Genomic DNA, 19,400 nt, shown 5'->3' with positions numbered 1-19,400 from the left:
AAGACAAAGATGAAGTGACAACATTGGTGCCACAACTATCATCAAATAGGAGAGATGCCTCTGAAACTGAATAGGAAACTCCAAGGTCAAAGAATCCATTACATACTCATGATCAAACTGAACCATAAAATTTGACAAATCAAGTGAAGGAGGAGACTCATGAATATCAATCTCCAAAGACAATGTAAAAGACTCCCCAACTATGATGAAACTGTCATCGAAGAGAAGAGAAACCCCCTCAAGTGTGTCTTCCAAATAATATGAGACTCCACAAACAAAGAACCAATATCTGGCAAATAAGAATCCCAATTAGGAAGGCAATGAAAATCATGCAGATCGTGAATGATGGAAGTCTCTAGTGAAGGTGGATCAACTATCTCTGATGAAGAATCGGGAACCTCTGAACCATCTGCAATCTCATCTGAAATTTTCAAATCCTCCAAAGGATCAAAAGCAAGGGTTACCAATTCTGAAGAATCGGAGTTGGAAAGAGGAGTGTCGAGAGATGGTGAAGAGTCAAGGTCTTCATATACCTCCCAAATATGAGTCCAAAGAGCATGTGGGCACTCAAAGTGAATAAGGGACTCCAAAAAGTCATCATCAACATGTTCAAAAATGACTCTAAAAAATCCAGCTCTAAAGCCTTTCCAAATACTATATTCACAAGGTGTGGTAGGACAAGGAACTTCATCAAACAAATAGGGCAATAGTTTACATTCACTAAGATTAGCGAGAATTAGATTACTCCATTGCCTATGGTTTCCTCTCTCCAAAGTAATTAAAAACCCATTATGATGATTCTTCAAAAAAAGAAATAGTACCCAAAAACAAACAACTTCCAACCAAAAATATACCTAATTGCAAAAAAATAAAACGGTGGTCTAGATGACGATAGCTAATAGTGGCGGGTACCCATGCCAAACTCCAAGTCAATGAGCAAAACTAGACATGATAGGTCTACACACGAGTCCAACCAATAAAGATGCGAACCACGACCATGAGCCAGGTAGAGATATAAGGTGCCAAACAAATAACTCTCAGCCAAGGATAATCACCAATCTGATAGAATCACGACCCACTAGCAATCCTCAGCTTCCAAAGGTCAAAATGCCGCTCCAACCAAAAAACATGGGTCAATCTTCAATAAAGACCCCGATCTGCTAAGAAACTTGAGCGCTAAGCCTACAAACCAATGAAGGCCGACCTACCATGGGAGGATCAAAAGCAAGTATACTGGATGGAAAAGCCCGAACGCAAGCCAAACAACAAAGATCAGACCAATACAAAACCAACAGATATAATAAACGGCTGAGTTGACACTTATGTGATCAAATCTGACAATGTACCAAACTGCAAAATACACTCCCAAATACAAATCGCAAATCTGATCAATACAAATTATGCCTATCACTCTAATAAGATCACTGAGAACCTCCAATGGATTCTCACCAATGGAAACACAATGCCAAAGATAATTAAGCCTCCGATCTTGCTGAGGGAAGACTGAAGGAACCATACAAGAGTATAGCATGGCCAATGACAGAATTCTCGATCTGAAATATGCCCTTAGGAACCATTCTTTGCATATCCGCCACAAACTACATCCCGTAAAAAAAAATTGGTAGTGGCTAGTCAAAGAGACAAGAAGCTGATCAGATCAGAAAGACCCGCCTAGAACAAACAAGAGTGACCACCGGGAAAGAAATAGTGCCTTTTGAAATTGAATTATGAACTAGGCTGAAAGCCCAATGGTATCACAGAAGAAAATCTTCAACCCACAACTAATGCCAAAAGTGATTTGTCGTTGACAGGTCCAAACATATAAACGAGCCTGATCATATATTTAGAATAGAAAGCCGCAGTCGATCTCTTGACAATAAAATCACTAACAATAGATGAGATCGATCTGACAAACGGATGAAGCGTAAACCAATGATTATGCTCGATCAACAATAGAATACAATGAGCCCTCGATCAGGGAATGAAAGCCCTTGACAACAATCAAAATCTTGTGTATTCTGCAAAGTATGATGTTAAAAATAAAGCAATTGCCAATGCCTGCATATGATATGCACCTCCAAACAATAAACTACGGCCAGTAAACAAAGAATGAGCTGAAGCAAAATAGAAAGTGCCAAAAGCAAATTGTCCAGCAATGAAACATCAGAATATGTGCCCGACTAAGAAAACCTTCTACGTCCCTTTACTAAAGGGCCAGATTTGACTTAGGCAAATGCAAAACCGAGAATGGAACCAAATGAAATGGGGCCAGTGTCGCAAAACTGCAACTCTTGAGACCTCAACAAATTGATGAACCCTTCTCAGAAAATAGGAAGGAGTCGCTGGATGTCGGCTCCAATACCATGTAGGAATTATCAATTTCCCAAGATCTGCAAACAGCTATAAACTTTCACAAGAGAAATATAATTCACCAATAGAAGATGATTGAGATTGAGATCAATAAAATGTACAATAAGCTCTCCTTATATAGGTAAGAGCGAGGATGCAAGCACCAATGAGGTGCAAGGGCACGTACAACCACCTGACACAATACTAGATATAGGTAAATTATAATAAACTTTACCTAACACCTAGGGAATGATAAATTTGCCTAAGTAAACTTAAGCATGTGAGTCAATATTAATTTACTCCAACATGTACAATAACTCTTGAATAGCATAATGTCCTCTTGCCATGGGTGTACCCAGGGGACTGTACTATCATTGTAGACTGATCCTTACATGATTTCATGACTATTGCCCTATGACTAGTGCTTTGCTATTGTTTGTCATGAATATATTATGAATAGCTATTATCTCTGTTTGGCAAACCTACTATATTCATCAAAACATCTTATACCGTTACTTCATGGTGTTTGAGCATTTGCCTCCTCACACACTCTTCCTTCCTATCCTTTGGCATATACCCTATGGTTTTTCATGGCATTTTTATGTTCTTCTCCTCTATTCTCTATGTAAGTTTGTATTATGATGCATGATGACTGTCATAAGCTTAATGTTTATAGGCTACATGATCGCCCTTTTGTGATAATTGTGCTTTCAACAATGATTGTGCTTCTATTGACACACTTTCTATTCACTACCTTTCATGGTGCTTGCTACTGTAGAAGATGTTTAATATTGTCATGTTCATCAACCTTATATATTGCCTTTACTAGTGGCTTGCCACTGTCATTTGTGGTGAATTTCAGGTTTATCATATGTTATTCATTTGTACCTTCATAAGGTTGTCACTGCATTTTGACACTATCGACTATTCCTTGACATGAATAGGGTCTTGTGATGTTAGATTTTTATTCCATGGTTATTCATAAGGTAACACATCCTATACTTTTCTGTATACCCACTGCCACTGTCCTAACAGGTCTGTGAACAACACTTTATTCTCTTTTCATTACTTCATATACTCGCTATTAGACTTGGAGATCACTGTCATATTCAACAGTGGTTATTATTGCCATGTCATGAATCATTTGACTCTCTTGGTTTTCATTTACCTTTTATCATTTTAAAACCTAACATTGTCATCTATGCCCTATACTAACCTGTGGGGTATTAAGGTCTCTCATACCTTGCCATAGTTACTTGGTCACTATTGTCTAGTTATAAGCACTAGTAAACCATATGATTACTATACATTGAAACTATCATTTCTGAACTGAGTTTAAAGATCCCTTCTTAGACCTTCAAATCTCTTTGAATAGAATGCATCTATTGTTTTATCTTTACCCTGCAGGCTGGCAGGATCAAAAGCTCTGATACCAATAGTATTGTCCCCTTTTTGTGAATGCCCTAGTTTCTGCCCTGAATCACATTTTCCAAATAGAACAAGAAATGGAATAGGGTTAGTGATATTATTTACCTGATTGAGACCCAGCAAATAGGTTAGAAACTATTTATAACAATAATTCATAAAATAGATCTTCTTAATTAGGAATCATCAAAAGCATATAATCATAAGATATCTTTAATCTATTTGGGGAAGCTCAACCATAGGAAGCTAGAATAAGGTAATTTGATAGGGTGCCCTAGAGATCCTCTACCCTAGGCCCAAGAGAGGATATACCATCCCTCTTGGCTCGTGTGGCCCATGCCATCCATATGAGGTGGTGTACCTAGTGAGGTGTCCTATAACTGTTCCCCTTCATCATGCCATCCATTTCTACTCCCTATGATTGGATTTCTTAGTATTTTGATCCACCACGATATAAGGTTGATGTGTATTCACGATAGGGAGCCCCACAAGTCCATCCCTTCCAAGCCCAAGAGCAGTACTCCTTGTACCCCCTTGGCCTCATGGTACTCCCCGATCTACTACCATGAGGTAGCATACTTAGAAGAGGACCCCAACACTGTTTCCCCTCCTTGTAATCCCTCATTGCCCCTAGCATGGCTAATTATAATATTTAAGCAAAACATATAAGAATCCTATATCATGGCACATATTCTAGATATATATTAAACAATCATAACAAACATAATATTTCTAAACTGTGTATACATTAATCAGCAGTGAGCAGACATAAACAATATTCATTATGCTATGTATAAGAATTTCATACCGAAACCACAGTATCTGATCGAACTGCTGTATGCTTAATTTATTATCAATGTCAAATCTGATCTGATCGATGCATTGTTGTCGAATGACTGATATTCAAATGAGTGATTGATTGAATGAAAGAATTCCTTTGATTGTATGATTTGAGGTATTGATGAGTGAATTAACTGATTGTTGATTAGCTGATTGATGAGTGATGATGTAATGATGCTGATTTGATATATGATTGAATGAATGCTGATTTTGATTGAATGATTTGCTTGATGATTGCTTTTGTGAATTCATGAGTGATGATTAATGATTGAGTGAGTGATCCTTCAATGTTTGAAATGAATTCTCCTTTATTCTGTATTGGTAAAAGGGTCACCGCCTTTCATAAGAATTGAGTCACCACTTTTCATAAGAACCGAATCCCCACCCTTCATTGCAACCTTTCGGAATAATATAATATTTCCCAATTGTTCTCTCTTTCCCCCCTCCTCAAATGAGACCTTCTTCCCTTCATATCTTCCATTGTGAGGGAGAAGTTACACCTCTTCATGATGTCTGCCCCTTGCAAGAGTCACAACCTCTCAAATTTCCACCCTTTGAAAGAGTACAACCTTTCATAATTTCTGCCCTTTTGAAATATTTACTTCCTCATTTTCTTCTCATTCCTTCCTACTAATCGTTCCTCGATTCATAAGCTCCATTCTTTCTTCCTTTGGTATTGTTTGATGAATGATCCTTGGATGTCCTCAAATGAAATGCTCTCCCCTTTATAACTCGTCTTTGAGGGAGTCACAACTCTTCATTTCATACCCTTTTACCATTCATTAAACTTAATTAAATCTTAATTATATTACGATTTATTTTTGTTTCTTTTATATTTTAATTTTATTGTTTTATTTAACAATTTATTAATAAATACTATTTCAACAAAGCGACATTACATTTTTTTAATATAGCAGAAAAATTAGATAGGTTTTTCCTAGCCAGAAAATGGGCAGAACTTCCTCTTGTTTTTGAAGCTTCTATTCTTCCTTTCACCAGATCAGATCATTATCCAATATCTCTGCTGCTGCAAAATGATGCAGTCCCAATTAGATGTCCATTTAAGTTTTAAGTTTGAGAAAATGTGAATGAGGGCTGAAGGTTTTAGAGAGCTTATTGTACATTGGTGGAAGACATCTCCAGTCCAAGAAGGGAAGAAAGCCTTTATTTTTTTCAAAAAACTTCAGTTTGTCAAAAGTAAACTAAAAGAATGCAATTTCATGCATTTTAAAAACATCTTTGAAGAAAAAATCAGTATTGAAAAGAGATTAGAGTCATTGCATGAAAAAGTGATTATACAAGGCATGGCAAAGGAAGATTTCATAGAGGAAAAGCTTCTGAATTCTCAATATTCAGAAATTTTAGCAAAAGAAGAGATGTTTTGGTGTCAAAAATCAAGGGAATATTGGCTCAGAGAAGGTGACCACAATACCAAATTCTTCCACAATTCAGTTAAAGCTAGGTGGTCAGAAATAGAATATGTGGGATAAAAAAATGGTGCTGGCCAAGTACTGACGGATAGGGAAGAGATTAATAATGAGGCAGCTTGGTACTTTACTGATCTTCTCTCAGAGGAGACAGGCCTGCAAGCTATTCCGAATGAAGATGTCCTTAGTGTCGTCCCATGTATGATCTCTGCTCATCAGAATCAGATGCTCCAAGAACCTGTTTGGATTGAGGAAGTAAAGGCTGCCCTCTTCTCCATGGAAGGTGATTGAGCCCCTAGCCCTGATGAGTTTCCTGCGATTTTCTTCCAAAAGTTCTGGGAGATAATCAAAGATGATCTTTGGGGAGTTGTTGAAGAATCGAGAGCTGAGTCATTTATTTTCAAGGATTAAAACAATACTTTGATTGCCCTTATCCCCAAGAAAGATTCATCTGAATCTTTTGGTGACTTCAGGCCCATCTCATTATGCAACAGTCTACAAAGTGATATCTAAAGTAATGGCCAATAGACTGAAGCAGGTTTTGGGTTCCATTATTTCTTAAGAGCATAGTGGTTTTGCTCCCAATAGATCCATAGTGGAAGGAATTATTATAGCTCACGAGGAAATTCACTCAATCAGGAAAGAAAATACTAATTCGACATTTGTTGAGCTTGACTTTAGGAAGGCCTATGACCAAGTGGATAGATCTTTCTTACTGAAAATGTTAGAACGTTTTAATTTCTGTCAAGCTTGGATTTCTTAGGTGCGAGTTGCATATGCACTCCAATTTTTTGTCTTAGTAAATGATAGTCCACAAGGTTTTTTTCAAGCGTCCAGGGGTCTTAGACAAGGTTACCCTATTTCTCCATTTTTATTTATCATTATGAAAGAGGTGTTGGGAAGGTTCATATCCAAGAAGTGAGTGGATGGGCTTTGGAAGGGAGTGAATATTGCTAGAGGTATGGAAGCCACCTCTCATCTTCAATTTGCTGATGACGCTCTAATACCAGACTTGATAGGGAAAGAGAAATTGCTGAAATTATTGATATGAAACCTGGGAAACTCCTGAGCAAATTTCAGGAAATCCCTCTTTTTTGGGGCATGCTGCTGTAACCTCTGGGGTAAACTAGTAGATAGTTGTTTGAGTAGAATGGATGGATTAAAAAGTAAATGGCTCACATCGGCAAGGCGTTTGCTCATGTTGAAGGCTATGATCTCTGTGACTCCAATTTCCTCTATGATGTGTCTAAAGATCCCATCCAAGATACTCAAAGTAATAGAACAAAAGATGCAGAAGTTCTTCTAAAATGGGAATCAAGATCTAGATAATATACCTTTATTGGCGTGGGAAAAAATCTGTCAACCTAAGTTTGCTAGCAGTGCAGATATCAGAAATTGGAGCTTAATGAATGATGTGATGGGAGCTAAAACTTGTATGGAGCATGTCCAATAATCCAGAACACAAGTGGGCGAAGATCCTAAAATCAAAATATCTTGACAGTCAATCCAAAGAGAGAATTTTGACAATCAGAAATCCTCCAAAAAGTTCAGCAATCTGGAACTTCATGATTTCATGCAAACCTGTGATTATCGACCACTTGACTTGGCAACTTGGTAATGGGAAATCCACCAATTCTTGGAATGACTCTTGTGAAGGTTATCCGATTTTAATTGAAAATGTCAAATTTCATGAAATAGAACAGATTACAGAAAGGCATTAGGGCTTAAAAGTTGTTGATTTCATGGAAAATCTATGGACAATGGTACGGAGATATGGCATTGGAAGTCGATCAATGGTTTAAAACTGGACAAAGAACAATCTGAAATGTAACCTGGACAAAGAACAATCTGAAATGTTTCAAGGCATATTGTCAGAAAGGAGGATACTTCTTTCAGAAACTGAAAATGAATTAATATGGTGTGTAGCAAAAAAAGTAAATATTCAGTCAAAATTGGATATAAGCTACTCAAATCAGCTATGTCAAAGGAAGATTGGCCATCCCACCTTTGATGGAATAAATTCTTATTACCCAAGGCTAGCTCGTTTGCCTAACTGTCCTTAAGGGACCGAATTCTTATGGGAGAGAGGCTTAAAAAATAGGTTTCTCAGGTCCTTTCAAATGTATGATGTGTAATAGCAGTGAGGAAACTTTATACCATCTTTTTCTACATTGTGAATTTGCAAATAACGTTGGACATTTGTGACTCGGAATCTTGGATAGCAATCTCCATTTCCTACCACATTGAGAGAATTATTTCAAGGTTGGTATAGTGATCAAAGGAAGACAACCTTTTCCAGCATTTGGCAGATTAGCCCATCAACTCTCGTCTGGGAGTTATGGAAAGAAAGAAACAGGCGAATATTTCAAGAGGAGGAGCATTTGTCTCATGTGTAAGTTCGTATTGAAAATGCTATCTCAAATTTGGTCAATGCAGCAACCACACAATTGAATCCAGCAAAGATTTCATTTAGTCAAACAAATTGTATTATTTACTCAAAAAGGCCTTTGACTCATTTTTGGCCTGTTAATGGGCCTGTTATCACAAAAGCTCGCACCCTTGTTGAGCTATCAACTCAGCAACCTTGTGAAACATGGAAACAACCCCAAAGTGTGGGACCTTACACAAGGGGGTTGAATCTCCGGAGAAGGTTGGCTTCCTTCTCAATCCAGGTGCAGGTGTTGAACCAACTCAACACTTCAAAACTTGCTCCTAAGCCTACCCTAACAACTTGCAGAGGTAAAGGGAAGAGAAAATTGCTTGAAATAAAAGGAAGTGATGCCCCAAGAAGAGATTGTTCCTCTCCCTACCCGAAATGACACAAAGAATCAACTGAAAAACCCAGGAGATGCACAAACTTCAGTTGTATGAGTGACCCCAATGCATGTATGGAGGTTAGAATTCGTTGAATGCCAAGAGGGGAGAAGGTTTCCCACAAGTCACACTCAGAAATAAGTTAACACAGCATAAATGAGAGGAGCCACAAAACATACACCTATGATGAAGGTAAAAAAACATAAACAGCATTCATAAGTTGAGAGAAGGCAAGAATGGTGATTTCAATTAATTATAAGGCCAATGGCCAACTTACAGTTGCAAAATACAGAATAATACAAGACAAGTGAAAGAGCATAGAATAGCTCAAGCCAGCAAGGAGAGAACCCTTTACAATGAGGCTTAACAACCTTTATATAGAAAAAAAGTAACAAGAGTGATCATGACCCCTGTATGTCAGTCTGGGAGTTCAGGGAAGTGCATGCACTTTACTTCTGTACATGTAAACAACCTAGCCATACCCACAAAAGGCAACCCTAAGAAGGGTGGATTGAATGACCTTCCAAAGTGAGAGTATGCAGACATGACATAAGTCACTACAACAAGCATGGCCCCGTACCTCTCTTGATGGAAATCCTTCCAAAAACATTAAATGCACCACTGTGGCTCCACAAAAGAAGGTGCATAAGTCACAAAGGTTGTCGGAGCATTTAAAGACTCGAGTGTTGATCACGCCATCCGGAAGTGTTGCCAGCCGGAAAGAAGTCCGGGAACTTCGGAAACTCGGGTTCCCGAAGTGGGGAAGACAAGGAAAGAACTTCGGAACCTCGGGGTTTCGAGGTTCCGGGAAGGAGAAAGGAGAGCAGCAGGGAACTTCGGAACCTCGGGGTTCTGGAGTTACGGAGAACTGAAAAAAGCGGCTAAGGAAGGAACCTCGGAACCTCAGGGTTTCGGAGTTCCAGGAAGGAAGAAGGGAAGCAAAGGAAGAGAACTTCAGAACCTCCAGGTTCCGGAGTTCCGAAGAAAGGAAGGAAGAAAAGCTAGGAGCGAGGTTCCGAAGTTCCAGAAAGGAACTTCGGAACCTTGGAAGCTCGGGGTTCCGAAGTTTCGGAGAACTGAGAAGGAGGCAAGGAAAAGGCGGAACTGAGCAAAGGAACTTCAGGGTTCCGAAGTTCCCGGGAAGGGAAGAAGAAAAGAAAGGAGCGGGGTTCCGAAGTTCCTAGGAAGGGAAGAAGAAAAGAAAGGAACTTCGGAACCTCGGGGTTCCGAGGAACAGAAGAGAAAGGGAAAGAAAGAGAGGAACTTTGAAAACTCGGGTTTTCGGAGTTCCGAGAAAAGAAAGGAGAGGCAGCAAAGGGAAGGAACTTCGAAACCTTGGGGTTCCGGAGTTCCAAGGAAGGGAAGAAAACGAAGAGGGAACTTCAGAACCTCGGGGTTCCGGAGTTCTAGAGAAGGAAAACAAGAGAAGGCAAAGAGAAGGAACTTCGGAACCTCGGGGTTCCGGAGTTCCAGGGAAGGAAGAAAATGCCAAGGGAGGAACTTCCTCTGGGCAAGGCAACACCTCACACTTCATGATTCTTTTTCTTTCTCCTTGATCAACTAGGGCAGCGCTAGTCCATGGATCGTATCTTTGATCGGTTCTTACTGATGGACCAAGGGTGTCATAAAATGAGAACAGGGCCTTCCTGGGTTTACAAGATTATTACATGGACCAAACCGAAAGAGGGATGGGTAAAGATTAATTTTGATAGGATGTCTATGGGTAATTTGGGCCCATCAGATGCAACTAAGTCACAGAGTTTGCCGAATTTCAACCATGAAATTTGAAATTCAGCGAACTTCAAAACATGACTTAAATTCGTTGAAATTCGTCATATATTCAAACAAGTATAGGGCATAATTTTTTTCAATAAAACATATTCAAAAGGTATCTTTTTTATAGCTCCGATTTAGTTTATTTCCCATTCTAACAATTCCAAGAACAGACACAAAAAACCCTCTAGCAAGGATGCAGGGGTTCGAAATGGAAAAGAATATTGTCGGTCGTCACTTCGCATACTCAGGCAAGGCCCAAGTTTGTGCATCGTTGAAGCTGCCAAGCACAAACGGATGAAATTTTCCTGCGTCGAAGCGTACTTTGCAAGATTTTGACTCGGCATTTTCAATATATGTGTTCAAAAGTCTTATGTAAATTAAAATCGTATTAGAGTCTTCCCATATGTGTTAAGATATGTAAATCAAATTCATATTAAAGCCATACGTAAATTAATCTATATGTTAAATTTTATAACATATGTTAAGATGTGTCTTCCTACTAGGCATATGTAATATATCAAATATATATATTTAAGTTGTATTTTAATAAATTTATAATTTATATAGTAATAATATGTAAATTAAATTTTAAACTTATTTAAATTATAATATATTCAAATTTAATTAACATTATTTTTTTAAATTAATTATTATTTATATTAGACGAATTTAATCCGAATTTTTTCCTCTCCGAATTTCATCCAAATTTTATTGTTGTCGAATTCGAATTTGAACTCGAATCTTGTGATATAGAGGTGCAATATATGTTGCATGGGATTGGACTGGTAGTATTGTTGCATTTGGAGCAAAGAAACTAATGGATGGGATGAATAGTGAAGCTGAAGCTCAAGCGGCATTGTTGGCAGTTAATATGGCTAGAAGACTTTCAATCTCGAGGCTCCATTTAGAGGGAGACTCGTTATAAATACTATTATCAAAGTTGTAGCTATGGCCTGGAAATTAAATATATACATTAAAGTGATAAGAAATTCATTGTCATTGATCAATATTATAAGAAATTCATTGCCATTGTTTTCAGAATTCAAAATTTCTCACACGAAGAGAAAGGGGAATGATGTGGCAGACACCCTTTCCAAGTGGGTGGTCGCATTTAATGAAGATCAGGCAGCTGAGATTGGGAGGATCTAAGGGGTATTCATATCAAGGAGAGGCGGTATACAAACGCAGCCAAAAGCAACAATCATAATGATAAATAAAGAATAGTTGCTCCTCGTGACACAGAGATCGTAGGAAGTAGTTTTAAGAGTTGAACATGTCTTTTCATTCGTCATGAGAGTTGTTGAGCATTGTAATACAAAGTGGTAGTGGGTATTCGCAGAGAGCTAGAAAATGGAAGCAAATTTTACTCTACTTAGAAGGAAACAACAACTAGCCTTTTTGGATAAAATCTTGAAGGAGAGTTGGGGAACGTCTTCAAATTTGAGACCCAATATTTTTGCAGATGGTTGACATGCTGTTGGGAGAAAAGTACAAGAATTCAGAATACCGATATCGCACAAACATTGACATTGCCTCCATGTTCTTGGCATGGTGTCTAGAGTTGGATGAGAAAGAGGAGGTGCAATGGGTAATGAAGGAATGTGTAAAGGAAGAATGGACATATGGAATGGGATCCTTTGTTGCAATGGCTAAATTGGAGAAGGGTCTGTCGCTAGCCATGGAGATTGGCTGCATGTTGACAAGTTCACGCCGCCATTGAGACCTTTCCTCATTTGGAGTGCCTCAAGTGATAAAGAGGAGCGCAAAGCGGAAGTCCTAGTAGGTTGGAACTTTATTTAAGAATACCTTCGTGACAAGGATCGAGAGCTGAAGGAGACAGGTCCCAAGGCAGAGAGGCACATGAAAAAGTGCCTGAATTTTTCATGGGATGACTACTGGGTGAGCAAGCCAACGCAAACCCAGAAGAAAAATTAAACAGTATGCAGTATTTTGTGATGAGCAATAAATTTGGTTTAGGATTCGTATTTTGTGGGCTCTGTAATTTTGTAAATTTGTATGAAATGGACTCAAATCGTAGTAGTAGATGATAATGATAAAATGTAGTAATGTTATACTATATATTTTTTAAGTTTAGCAAATAGTTGGAGATGAGTAGATAGCAGTTTAGAAGTAGTTTCAGGCAAGGGAAAGAACTAATTAGCTTTAGCAGTGGGCCAGACTGCAAAACTTTACTTTTGTATATTTTAAAAATATTAATATGATATGAATCAAATATTCACCAACTAAAAAAAATATAGTATACTGTATAGAAGAAAGTTCTCAATTTCTCTAGTTAGTTTGTACCCGTATGCAGTTATTACAGCATACATTTAGTGCAAATACTTCAGTTGAAGAAAACAATTCATTTATTTATTTCTTACTAGCACTTGCTAGGAATACGTCAATGGGAAATTCAAAGGAATGTCACCATCTCTTCTTCATAGCCATTGTTATCCTCATTCTTATCTCTTTTAGGATTTTCCATAGGTCAAAGTATTTTGTTAAACTAAAAAAAAACACATGCAGCTATAGAATGATTACACCCCTATAAAGATAGGAACTACAAAATACCATTCAATATCATTTTGTAACGAAATCCACCCAAGGCATATTGGTACCTAATTGTACCATTGAATTCTAACCAAGAGGATATACCTATGTGGAAAACCAAGCTATTTGTCACTTTGTCACTTATTCAACACAATCTTTTCAAATTTGAGTCATTTTGTGTCATCCCAATCCCTTAAAACTTGTGACGTTTGGTTTTTAAAGTGTTGGAGTTAGTATGACATCATTAGTTTGTAGTTTAGATTAAATAAATAAATAAATTAGAATGTTAGTTGATAATTTATAAATAAAGGTTAGTTACTAATTAGTAAATACATAGGTTAGTTGGAAGTTATTGCCGTAAGGGAGTTTTGGGTGGTTATATATGGGAAAATGAATGGCATTATAAGTCATTACAAATCAATGTAATATTCATCCTAAAGAACAAAATCAATACATCTTTTTGTTTCTGCAAAAATGGTTTAGCTTTTACAATTAATTTTTCATTTATGATCTACCAATTTTTTCAATGTAAAGTACACGAGCCAGTATAATGACACAAAACTGTGAAAGAATATGTACAATGTATAAGGCTTGTGATAGAAGAATGTAACAAGTTTAACATATGAAGATGGCTTGACCTCTACTATCCACTCTATGTGAAAATAGATCTGGCAACCACTGCATTTACAGCATCGATATTAGCTGGTTATTCAATACTAGCTAGATAATTCTGTCAGAAGAATTCTCAGAAAAAAAAACTAAAGAACAAGGAAAACAACATAAACAAAAACAACCTAAAGAAACTGTTGGGTTCTCATTGTACATGCTTGAGAATTGGGTTGATGGTCTTTGGTTTTTAACTTTTTTGAGATTTCATTTTTCATTTTTAAGACGGCAATTTAAACTTTGACATTTGCATGACATAATGAGCTTTTTTTGGGTGTTACTAGGCTGATCAAGAGACTGATGAGGTCCATGCATAGTTGACACTAGTTCCTATTCCGGAAGTATTTTCCCCTGATATCAAAATTGATGCTTTCTTCTATTACTTTTGTGGAGTAGAGGGAATATTCGTGATGGGGTTGATGCTTTTTGTGAAGTATAGGGAGAAATGCTTTGAGGCAAAAGAGGAGAAAGAACTCTGAGCTCTATGGAATGAACCCCAACTCCCTAAATTGATTCTGAATGGACCACTGCACTTCCTTTGTAAACAGGTTATACAACATACACATAGGAGAAAGAGTGCAGGATCCTCCTCTTGACCAATGTTTTGCAAGCAGTCTTATAGTCATGTTATTCCATATGTCTTTGACTACTCTCAAAGTCATAATTATAATATCTGAGAAAGTAAGTGGACCTGATCAGATTAAAAAATATTTGCAAATATTTGACAATAGTTTTTGTAACTCTAAAGGATTTGTCAAGGATGGGAGGCTGCTCACCTTTTCTGAATGAGGCGGATGAGGTTGAGCCCCAGAGCAAGGAATTAAGTTTGTTGGAAACCTAATGCCTAGCTCCATTAGTGAAATTTCGTGTTGGAGCTGTTGGTCTTGGAGTTAGTGGATGCAACATCATGGGAGTCAATCTGGAATTTGTATTTCTTCACCTGAATCATTCGGTTCATGCAGAGCAAAACCTCGTTGACAATGCAGCAGAACACGGAGAGCACCAAATTAGGTTTATTGCAGTATATATGGCCCCATGTGACCATTGTAGACAGTTCCTGCAAGAATTATATGACGCCACTTTGGTAAACATCTTGATTGTTGATGAACGTGCAGAAACCCAGTCTCTGTTACATTTTCCTCCACACAGATTTGCTCCAGATGATTTGGAAGAGCACACTCATATTTTCCAGCTTCACTTCCATATGTCTTTATGCGAAGAAATAAACAAGGATCTAACACTAGGTATTACTTTTATATTGTATATGCAAATAGCCATAGATAAAACACAAAATCAATGCCCTCATTTAACAGATAACAACAGAATTGTTTTAAATGAAATAAAACACAACAAAAATAATCCGACCACATACAGTTTCCAACAAAAAAACTCATTAAAGCATTGGCAAGTGGTTTACCTCAAGATTCTGCACAAATTGTGTGTGCTGTCAACAATGCCGATGAGGAAAAAGTGGGTAGATTTTGCAGGAGAACTATTACAAAACCCTAGGTATCAAAGCAGGCGAACCAAAACGAATCTCCATACAGCTTCTAATTCGATATATTCACAGTAAAGTAAAAGTTGATCTAAAAATATTGAGGTTTTAAAGCCACTCAAGACAAGATTTTTGCAGGGGGCAAGAGTTTATCTTCCAGCTGAGACAACATTCCTACAAAATATAGAAATGCCATCTGATTCCCGGTGCTCTAACCGATTTCCAAGTGACCCAAAATGATGGATAGATACTAGCAGTTGCACGCCTTTGCTGTGCAACGGTGAGCCAATATGTATCTCATGTTCAGAATGAATGAGAATACAATTGTTATTTTCAACAGTAAAATTTCGTTACATGTCTATAAATACTTGGTTTTAGTCCATACATGGCAAAAAGTTAATACAGCAAAGATGTGATATAATAAATATTGCTCGATTTAAATGGGAAATCTAATAAATCTGCTTATAGACTCAGAGTAATCTAGTGAAAATGGCAACAATAAAATGTTTTTCAGTCTGCATACTTTTGTAATGATACTGGATTGAATTCCATTTTATGAAAGTATTTATCAAAGTTACCCCATTAATGGCTATACTCACATTAATCCACTCAGTAGCAATGGTAATTAATATTTGTTATTCGATCCAAACAAAATTTGTGTCAAGAAACTCTACGTTGTTCAGTCATGTCTTTTTGTTCATCTTTATTCATAATGACTTTTGATTAAGAGTTCAAAAGCAATAAAATTAAAGAGCTTTTTGACAGATGACAAGTGGTAATATTCTACATAATGACTTTTGATTAAGAGTTCAAAAGCAAAGCATAGCTAAAATTATTTTTTGACAGATGACAAGTGGTAATATTCTGAGTTTTCTGCTAAATGTGAAGCATATTTGAACTTGACTGAAAAACAGAAGATGAAATTAGATGTCAGGTATAATTGTTCATTACATGCCATGTTCATTTAGTATCCTGGGGTAGGGAACTTGCTATACTATGTTTCTCTTTGATTCCAGACAACCCTATTACAATGTATTAAATACAACATCAGTTCGATGGTTTTAATCTGCAACTGTTTCACATAGGATGTTGTTATCAGCTATAATATGAATGTGGTTCTTTAATGGGAAATGGGAAAGACGTTGGAAAGAGCAGGCTGAATTCTAGAACAGCTAGGTTCAAATCTAATTTTTATGATGCATTTCATATTTGTCATGTCTAGTGAACATGCCTACCAATTATTTACAATTATTGATTTGCTACGGTGAGTAGCGGGTCTTTCGAGTTGCAAAGCCAGTCTCTTTTATTTTATTTCGTACATTAAAGATCACTGTTCCTAATTTGCTGCAGGCATGTATATATGTAGTTGAGTTCGTAAACGAGAGACTTTATTACAGCTCAAAACATATATTTGATATTGGCTTCCCAATCTATTGTTTGGTGCTAACAGAGTATTTAAATCTGATTTCTCCTCATGTTGAATCTCTGTGATCAATTTATGATAGCTGATTAATTTACTATACATATCTTTTAAACGCATTCTTGACTCAATATAAGTATCATACTCTTACCTATATTTTCCAACATATTATAAATTAAATATTGAAGCTGGTGGTTAATTCTTTGTCTACGTATCTGATATCGAAAATACAACACATGTGCAACGCAACAAATTCCAGCAGCTATGAACAAGAGGATAAATGGCAGAGTTACTGCACCGAATACATCGGCGACAAGGCTGGTCAGGGGCATCACCCGCACTGCTATCTCCAGGCATGCTCTCTTCCAGCATCGATGCCGCACCCGCACCCAAGGTGTATATAATTTACAACTATACCAAACTTCCCAGTGTGAAAACTGAAATCAACCTCCCTCTCAACAATGAATTGCATTAGCCCTACTCCACCTACTATAGACTCCCATTCATATCATTTTTAGGGTTTCCTCTCATATCCAAAAACAGCGCTCCTCTATTTCCAGTTACAAAAATGAAGCAACCTTTAATGTAATAGTCCAATAAAGACTTAATAGGTACACCTCTAAATGTAAACGCAGAACATTTTCTACAAAACCCACTCTGTTTTCTTCCTAAAAACAATGCTTTTCACGTTTACTCAATCTATGATTCCTTATCTGTAGATACATACGGTGGAATGAAACAAAATCAAATGAAAGTGGGATTCTATTTTGTTAAGGAATACAGCTATTAGGGGTTTGGCAGGCCGACTATATCCTCAAATCTATCTGTCCAAGAGCTGTAAGAGACCAAAAGGATTGTAAACGTCCCAGCTGACAGACAGCACATTCATAGCTGTCATTTGCTTGAGGATTGTTCATTCCTCCTTATTTTTAACATCCAATTAAAACCATCCACTAAACTACAGACCCACCAAATCCAAATTTTAAAAAGAAAGCAAAAAGAGTTCAATGCTCAATCCCTTCCCAGACTACAAATCATAATTCAATTAAAAAAACATCAAATTGAAGCCAAAAATGTGCGGAATTTAACGAGAAAACAATTAACAGATATAGACGAGAGTACCTGGAATAGATCTGCAAGCAAAATGGTGTAAATGGTGTAGATTTGGCCGTAATCCGAGGCCTCAGATGGTGTGAAACCGGCTGAGCACTGCAAGGAATTAAGAAAAACTATAGAGGTTGCTTTTTATATTTCATTTTCGTTAAGTTCTGCACGTATTTTATGAAGGTTGGAGAATTTTAAAAGTATATCGGCCGTTACTTTTGAATTTGTATTAGTGTGCAACTCACAAATCCTTAGCTTCACCAAAAACTCATATATAAACAAAAATCAATTTGGTTGTATAGTTGGCAATCACAACTACAAAGAAGATGATGTTTGAGGTAATGGGTAGGTGCGGCGTGCTTGGAGGATGCCTTCATCTTGGGGTAAGCTTGTGGAATGTTAATGCATTTAGATGAGATGGACCATCTAGGGTTTCACACTATTAAGAGCCTCACTAGGAGTCCATGGTGGATTATCTATAATAAGAATGTTCTCCTCCATTTATAAGTGGTGGATTATCTATAATAAGAATGTTTTCAAGCAAAATGTATCTTACTTTTGAATAATCTATTTTATATATGGAGAGTAGAAGTAAATTTTTCATACATGAAAATTTGTTTATGAGGTAATTTTTGAAGGTTGTTGCCTATGTTCCAATTATCATTCTCTCCTTGCTCACCCAGCTTCCTAATTACCAACTTTAAAGAAACTAATAAAATGACAACTAAAAGTCCATTAATAAATTTTGCATGTACTAATAGTTGTGCATTTTACCCCCAATAGTTTGAATTTTTGGACTTTAATTGGAGTTGTGCAACTTTATTGGTACCCATACACACGACTATTGGGGCATTTATGCATGAGTATTGGTCATTTTTGAGGTGGTTGTAGTGCACAGTTATTGGAGCATCTTTAAGTAGGTATCCAGTGACGCTTTGAAATTACCACTTTTTGACCCTTGCACGCATAATGGATCCCAAATGTTTGTCGTTACTACCCAAAAACCAAAACAATATCAATAGCTATAAGTAGTTAAGTCATATACAGAGACAACCAAAAAAACATCGAAATTTGATGTATCGTTTATGATCTATGGGTGCACAAAGTTAGCTATAATAGCAACTGGTATGCTTCCCCTAGAGGCACAAAATGTATGTTTTGAAAAAATAAATGTTTTATATTTGGTTTAGTGTTTTTATTTATAAATAGACTTGGTGATATTTTTATTTTTGGGGGGTTTTTTATTTGCGTTTAATCTATTGTATGTACGTAAATCTAAATTCATTTCACTTTGGTACTATATTTTGTCTTATATCTTATTATTATTTATCTTGAACACATTCGATCGTGATGCATTAATGTCCTCTCAAATAGGATCACACACAATAGTGTCTTTTGCATTCAACTTTTATTTTCCCACCTAAACACTTCCACATTCACACAATCTCAACCTTAACTCAATGCCTACAATGGCTAAGAACAACCATAATGTTCATAAAAAGGAATTTATAAATGGGAATGAGAATCCAAAAGT

The 19,400-nt window shown here is 36.9% G+C and overlaps 1 protein-coding gene across 3 annotated transcripts in view; it reads right to left on the bottom strand.

Moving 5' to 3' along the window:
- Positions 1-18,146, bottom strand: part of LOC131034211 (large ribosomal subunit protein bL28m) — an 86,605-nt gene extending 68,459 nt beyond the window's left edge. Inside the window, exons 1-2 of one of the 3 annotated variants that reach the window (XM_057965604.2) lie at positions 17,885-18,146; positions 14,624-14,904 (exon numbers count right to left, since the gene is read on the bottom strand). The gene's annotated coding sequence lies outside the window, so the exon portion shown is untranslated. Of the gene's footprint in view, positions 1-14,623; positions 14,905-17,060; positions 17,597-17,884 lie in introns of those variants that run through there. The other 2 variants (XM_057965601.2, XM_059218543.1) reach the window with 2 other exon arrangements.
- Positions 18,147-19,400: the final 1,254 nt, after the last annotated feature.

This window comes from Cryptomeria japonica, chromosome 3 (assembly GCF_030272615.1).
Source record: "Cryptomeria japonica chromosome 3, Sugi_1.0, whole genome shotgun sequence".
Classification (NCBI taxonomy): domain Eukaryota; kingdom Viridiplantae; phylum Streptophyta; class Pinopsida; order Cupressales; family Cupressaceae; genus Cryptomeria; species Cryptomeria japonica.
This window is presented reverse-complemented; position numbering and strand designations above follow the sequence as displayed.